Source organism: Leptonychotes weddellii, chromosome 1 (genome assembly GCF_054177405.1).
Source record: "Leptonychotes weddellii isolate Sample4059 chromosome 1, ASM5417740v2, whole genome shotgun sequence".
In the NCBI taxonomy this organism is placed as follows: Eukaryota; Metazoa; Chordata; class Mammalia; order Carnivora; family Phocidae; genus Leptonychotes; species Leptonychotes weddellii.
This window is the reverse complement of record NC_138369.1, coordinates 9972970-9979992: the sequence shown is the minus strand read 5'-3', so window position 1 is coordinate 9979992 and position 7023 is coordinate 9972970. Positions and strand designations below refer to the sequence as shown.

Sequence of the window (7023 nt, the reverse complement as noted above, 5' to 3'; positions counted from 1 at the left end):
TCCCCTCTCAGAAAGAGACCCTGGACCCTTTCTTTACCGCTTTGTCCTGCCCACAAGACCCTGAAGCCTATCCTCATTTCCCGTTCCCGCGGAACAGCCTGTGTCACCGGCCCCACTCTGTCCCCCCAACACTTGTGGCCGCAGTGTGGGGTCCTCGGGCCTCAGAGTCGCCTTCTCTCCTTCACCTGTGACCCTGGGCCTCATGGCCTTTACCTGGGCCAGGGCCCCTCCTGGCCACGAAGTCTACCCTCTGGCCTGGCTTCTGCCATAATGATCTGGTTCCACTTTTGGACCCAGTGAGATCTCCCAGGCAGCCCACAGCCCAGGGTTCTGCTTTGTCAACATCTTTGGTGATGGCCACTGATTGGTTCCCCTCCCAGCTATCCACACATCATCACAGAGGCAGGGGGTAAAAGTGTCCCTGTGGGCCAGCCACAGGCTTGACACATGGTTCTCAGCCCACTCTTCTTGCCCTAGAGCTTAGCATTCTTTCATACCGGCTTTCTCTCCCAGGCCGACTGTGGCCCCAGGGGACATCTGGCAATGACAAGAGACAGTTTGATTGTTCCGACTAGGGGAAGGGGAGCTATACTGGGGTGGGGGTGGGGGAGTGGATAGAGACCAGGAACGCTGCTCAGTATCCTATCCCAGAGAACAGTCCCCACCACAGAGAATGATCTGGCCCTAAATTTCAGCAGTGCTGAGATTGAGAAATACTGTGTTAATTATTTGGGGGAAAAAAAAAAAAAGATTTAGGTCCCTAGCTCATGTACACATCAGAATAAAAGTCCTGATGAGTGAAATGGTACAACCCAGGGTGATCCCTCCCAGCATCTGTGAGTTACAACCTCTCTCCCTCCCTACTCGGTGCATTTATGTGCGTGCGGCATCCTAGGACCTCAATTAAGTAACAAAATTATAGAACACACAGTCTCTTGGGTCCCATGGAACCCCTAAACCAGTCAATCTGGGGTGACTTTTCTCTAAGGGGACACTTAACGATATCCCGAGACATTTTTGCCTTTCACGAGTCAGGGGCAGGAGGACCACTACTGGAATCTAGTGGGTGGAGACTGGGGATGCCCGTTCAACACACTGCAACACAGGACAATCCCTGCCACAGATGATGCCCCAGCCCCAGGTGTCACCAACGCCCAGGCTGAGCAACTGTGATTTAAATAAGGAAAGCAATGTTCACACACTTTGAGGGTGTCCCCAGGGCCTCCCAGGCACAGGAGACATCAGCAAGATTCCAAGCCCAAGTTCACCTGACTGCACGATTTTTAGAATGAGAGCGTGAGAGAGTGGGTCGGCCTGGCGGCAAGACTGCCCCAGCTGCCGAGGCCTAGAGACATCTTTCAGGCTCTTTTCTCTACCTGGCAGCCCACCCTCAGCTTCTCCATCTTCATCTCCGCTCCTTGCTAAGCCAGCAGCCAGACTCCTATGGGACCGCTGAGGGGAGACTGGCTCTTTGAGGGTCTGTGGGCTGGGCTTGGCTCTGGCACTTTCTTTGTATCTAGTGTCTGATAAACAGCATCTTCACGTGACAGCCGAGGACCCCGGTGATCTTCGCAAGCAGTGGCCAGAGACCCTGCTTGCCAGGAAATCAAAGCCCCGGGGGGCATGCCAGAGACCTGAGAAGCTACATCTCAAGTATTGCCCCTCGGCTCCCTCTGGTCCACCCGTCCTAGGACGGGATGGAGATGCCCAGAGAAATGAGTGGGTAGATTCAGGGCAAAGCCCCAGCAAGCCTGTCCCAGATGCACTGCTCTGACTTCACTTGTGAGGATGCAGAGGCACCAGCCTCCGAGGGAGATGACCTTGGCTGGGGCTCATCGGGGGAGCTCTCATGTGACCCTCTTCCTCCCCTAACAAGCCCTGTCCGGGTCACAAGCTCGCCTTGGTGCTGGGCACCTCTCAGTGGGCCCGACTCCTGATATCTGCACGCCGGATAAAGAGGCGAGGGCCGTTCTGTTCTCTCGGTATCCCTGAAAGCCCACTCTGCACCTGCCTCGTTAACACTTTTCGCTGGATGATTTTCAGATCTTCCAGAAACTTTTTTTGTCCAATCACCTATGGCAGCAGCTGGTCCCGAAGTCATTTTGGTTCATTAACAGAGCCCCTTTTAGATCCCCTTCCTGTGACCATGGCAACGCTGAGGACAGAGACCTCCGTACGCCTAATTATAAACCTTAGACACACACAGTCTCCCAGGCCTGGCTCTAAATACACCCCTTGTAAAGTCACACGAGATCCACTCCCCCCTGAGCTGGGTCCTTGCCTCTCTACTGTTATCCCAAGTGTAAGGACATGTGCGAGATCTGGAAGATTCCTAACGGGATGCTTCCAAAGTTGATGTGGCCAACTTGCCCACCGCCCTTAAGATGTTTATTTAAGAGTAAGACTAAACAAAATGAACTCTACTGGTGCAACTATTTATCCAAAACTTCTTCACTAAATAAAAACGAAATTTGTCCCTTACTCAGTGTTAGGGGCTTAAGCGGGTCTCACCTCACCCGCACTCCCCCATTCATTATGTTGACGTCCTACCCACCTGCAGCCCAGAATTTGACTGTATTTGGAGAGAGGATCTTTAAAGAGGTGATTCAGTTAAAATGAAGTTATTAGGGTGGGCCTGATCCAACAGGACTGGTGTCCTGACGAGGAGATTCGGACACAGACACGCACAGAAGGAGGATGATCTTGAAGACAGCTGACTACACGCCAAGGAGAGAGGCCTTGGAACAGATGCTCCCCTCAGAAGAAACGAGCCCTGCCAACACCTTGATCTTGGACTTCTGGCCTCCAGGTCCACGAGACAATAAATCCCTGATGCTTAAGCTGCGGGGTCTGTGCTTCTTTGTCCCAGTGGCCCTGGGAGACTCCTCCACTCAGCAGTGACAGTAATGCACTGTGGCTGGGTCCCCTCTTACACATACAACCCCGTGGAGCAGGGCAGAGCTGGGTTATAAACGAGTGAGTCAGACCGGACAGCTTATTCATTGCTCCGACTAACCCGCAGGCTGAACCTTTGAATCACTACTTTATTTATCATCGGGCATGGGCTCAGAAAGTCTCGACGAAGAAATGAGTAGAACCCAAGATCATCGGCTGTGTTTCTGAGACATGCCTAATCTCCGAAGCCCGTGCTGGGCCAAAGTGAAAAGAGGTGAAGTGACAGGGCCCGTCGGGGACCCGGTGATGCTCAGACAGAGCCCTTTGTTCTGCAACTCTGTCTGTTCCGGACGAGGGCAGAGAGAAGGGCCTGTCTTGCTCTGCGGGGAGGCCGAGCAGGGGCTGCCAAGCAGAGGCTGCCTGGCACAGTTGGTTGGGAATGCTGGGCACACAAAGGGCTGGTGGATGGGGACTGGTGGGGGAGGGCAATGTCCAGAAGGGGTCGGGCGGCCCCAGAACGTGCTGTTTCCTCCCACGGAGATACAGCAGCAATGTCTTGGTTGGGGAACAAGCAGAGGAGAACGCACGACGAGCAAAAGTTAGACAGTCTGTGCACGAGGAGTGGCCAGCATCTGGAGCCACGAGGGCGAACGGGAGAAGATAATGTGGCTTTAGGAGCCACACTGATCTGGGGCCACCCCCAAAGTAGCTCTCGAGAAGAGAATCTAATACCTCTAATCTCGGAAGAAAAGCAACAACGTGTTCTGAGCCGAGGGACGGTTCCTGCAGAAATCCAGGTCAGTTGTAAAACAAAGAGAAAGACAATGGCATCTGCTGTCCCTGTGAGCGAAGATGGCCCGGGCTCACCTCTTGTTCCTTCTCTGCTGCCCATTCTGGGGGCGTGCTGCCTAACTCCCCCCTCAGTCCTTTTCCAGTGCTGCCCTTTTTTTTTTTTTTTTTTAAATCAGGACTCTAGATTAAGAACTGACCAGATGGCAGAATTCGGTTGCCGGCCGCTTTGCCCCCATGCCTGCCCTTGGCAGCAGTTGTCTGGGAGCTGACCAAACACCAGAGACCCACTGAGGCAGATGCAGGCCTCGGGCTGTAACCAGATTTCACTACAGAGCGGGGGTTCTTGTGCCCTGAGAGACACAGCCCCATCTGGAGACATTTTTCGTGGTCATGATGCAGGGGGTGTATGCTCTTGGCGTCCAGCGGGTGGAGACCAGGGATTTGCTTGATATCCTGTGGGACGGCCCCCACAGCAAAAAATAACCCAGCCCCAATGTCAATAGTGCTGCAGTTGAGAAACTGTGCTCAATTTGGTCTTTGCCAATTTGAGGTTACTAATAATCCTTCGTGTTTCTGGAAAGCCCTGGGAGCCATCTCTGGCATCGCCGCCTGCCTGAGCCTCAGTTTCCATACTGAGAAAAGAACCAGGACTGCTTGCCGCCAGTTGGCAGAATAAAAGAGATGGGTATAAAAGGGTCCATCACAAAGGATGCTCAATAAAGGGCAGGGCAGTGCAGGGATCTGCTCATGCAATTCCCTCTTCCCGGCTTGATTTAACACCTCTGTATCCTTCGAAGCCTGGCTTGGACCTTGCCATCTCTTCCAAGGATACTTGCCAGAATCCCCCAAGCCCTGAAGCTTGCACTGGTCATCCCTCATTCTATCCCACCACATCTGTTGCTGCACTGACCACCCACCCTGCATTTCATTATTCCTGTGGGAGGGAGAGCACTAGAATATCCCCTCCTCTGGGGCAGGAAGGCTCATCTCTGTCACCAGGGCCCAGCCCCCAGCACTGGAAGGATCAGCCCTTGCTGAATTGAACTCCTGAGCCCACATAAGACACAACTTTGGGGAGCCGAGGAAAGGGAAGTGGTAAATTAACAAGCCTCTGCTGGGGACAGAAAATAGAGCATACAGGCAAACAGAAAGGGGACATTCCTGAGTCTCTACCCTGTCCTCTGAGCCAGAGGCCTGGAACTGAGGGAGAGTCTCACTCAGGGATTTCTGACCAGAAAGGTGTAGCTGAAGCTTTGGGAACAGATATAACGTGCAAAAGCAAACATGGAATTTGTGGAATTTTCCATGCGGAAGATAAAGGAACAGTAAAAAAGGCTGTTTTTGGATACAAACCATACAATGGAAAGCTGAACACAAGTGGGATCACTGCAGTGGGGATTCACTGTATAAAATACGAGGAGGCTGTGTGCGGAGACGCTAAGATTTTCAAGATTGGGTTCTAAAGTTGAGAAATGCTGACTGAAGCCAACCCATTCATTTTGCAGGTGAAGAAACAGACAAAGAGACTTGACGGAAGTCGGGACCTCCAACATGAGAGCCTGCCTGCCTTCACTCCTGCTACTGGGAGACAAGCACCAGGGCCATGCAACCAGAAGATTCCAGTCCTGTTCATTGGGGGGTGTCCTAGCCAGGGCAAGCCCACACTCAATGTCTGTAGGAGGCATAACTTTGGGCTCTGATCACGTGCCCTGGGGCAAGCAAGACCAAAAGCCACCTTCCATAAGGGCCAGAACATTCTGGAAGTAAAGGAAGAAGTTGTCTGTGTCCCTCTTTATAATCTATCCAGATTCATCTCCTGAACTAGCTATAAACCCAGCCCCCCCCCCCGCCCAAGCCCTTCTGGCAGATCCTGGACAAGGATTAGGAAAGAAGAGAAATTAATGCGGATTAAAACTACTCCCACTGCTCCTGGATGCCACAAGAGTCTGGAGACTCCAAGACCAAAATACACCTCAGGAAGGTAGGAGCTGGGACCCTCCAACAGCAAGACACGATGTCCCCACCAGCTCCTACCCCAGACAAAGAGATGCAGGAGTGGCTTTCCCTTAAAGACCCCTGGCCTACGGAGCACCAGGGCACCAGGGCACCAGGGCACCAGGGAAAGAAGGGAGAGCACGCCGACTGCCTGCCCCGTGGCTGTGGGCTGCCCTGCCTCTCCCCGGCTGAGCTCACAGCCGCCGGGGGACAGATTTCCTGTATGTCGTTTTACCCATTTAAGTCCAAGGATGCAACTCCGAGGAGGTGGTGACAGCCTAGCACACGCGGGTGTGTGCACACCCACTCCCTCCCCTCTCAAACCCAGTTCCAGGCCCCAGTGAGGTCTGGAGGCTCCTTCCTTGCTCCCTGGGACCCCCGGCTCCAGCCAGCCCTGTCTTAGGAGGAGAGTGGCCTGGTTTTCAAGTCTGGAATACCATAATACCAGCCCAGAGGGCACTGGAACTCGCCGGGGGTTACCCAGCGGTTGGGGGTGAAGTCAGGAAACAGATGAATCGAGAGGAAGGGGGCCCCAAAATCCCATGGGTTGCACTCCAACGTCTGTACCCTTGTCCTTTCCTCTCCCCCTCAGCACCCCCCTGAACTGGCTCTCGGTTCTCGCCATGAGTTTTCTCCCCGTCTCCCATCCCCCATAGCCCCCTTCCCCATTCCGCCGGCCACCACACCAGTGGGTTCGGACCTCCAGAATCTGAACACCCACAGAATCTCAGGCGCTTCTCTCCCCCAGGAGCCATTCCTCTACCCCTTCAATCGAGGGCAGATGCCCCCAGGCCGTCCTGTAACTCTCCCCCCAATCGCACCCCGGCTGTCCCCCCACCGGCCTTGCCCCACGTCCCCCGCCTGGGCCTCTCAACCCCGCCTCCTTGCCTTTCCCCCTCCCAGCCCGTTTCCTGCGACCCCCAACTACCACTAAAGCCACGTCCTCTTCAGAAAAGCCGCTCAAAGCCACAAGACCTGTTCACTCTGCATCCGCAAACTCCCTTACCAGGCCCATCCCATCAACTTTCTCCTTAACCGTCCCACTCCCACTCTCGTCTCCGGCAACCCCTTCACGACCCCCAAGCTCGTTCCCGCTCCCTCGACCCCAGCCTTAGCGCCTCCCAACATTAACCCTCAGCTTCGTAGCCTACAAGACAACCCGCCAATGCGAGCTTTGAGAGCAAGCCCCCAACCCGCGGCCGCCGCCACTCACCTGGGCCTCGGCCGCCGCGCGCCGCCGGTCCCGGGCCGGGTCCCCGCCCGGCCGCCCGCCCGACCGCCCACCACTGGTCCGGCCGCTCCGCCCCGCCGCGCCCGCCGCTCCCCCGCGCGCTCCCGCTT

General features: G+C 54.9%; 1 protein-coding gene across 11 annotated transcripts in view; it reads right to left on the bottom strand.

Moving 5' to 3' along the window:
- The window catches only part of MYO9B (myosin IXB), an 88403-nt gene extending 81389 nt beyond the window's left edge, over positions 1 to 7014 (bottom strand). For all 11 annotated transcript variants that reach the window (XM_081815015.1, XM_081815038.1, XM_081815030.1 and 8 more), the window contains exon 1: positions 6896 to 7014. The gene's annotated coding sequence lies outside the window, so the exon portion shown is untranslated. The remainder of the gene's footprint in view (positions 1 to 6895) is intronic.
- Positions 7015 to 7023: the final 9 nt, after the last annotated feature.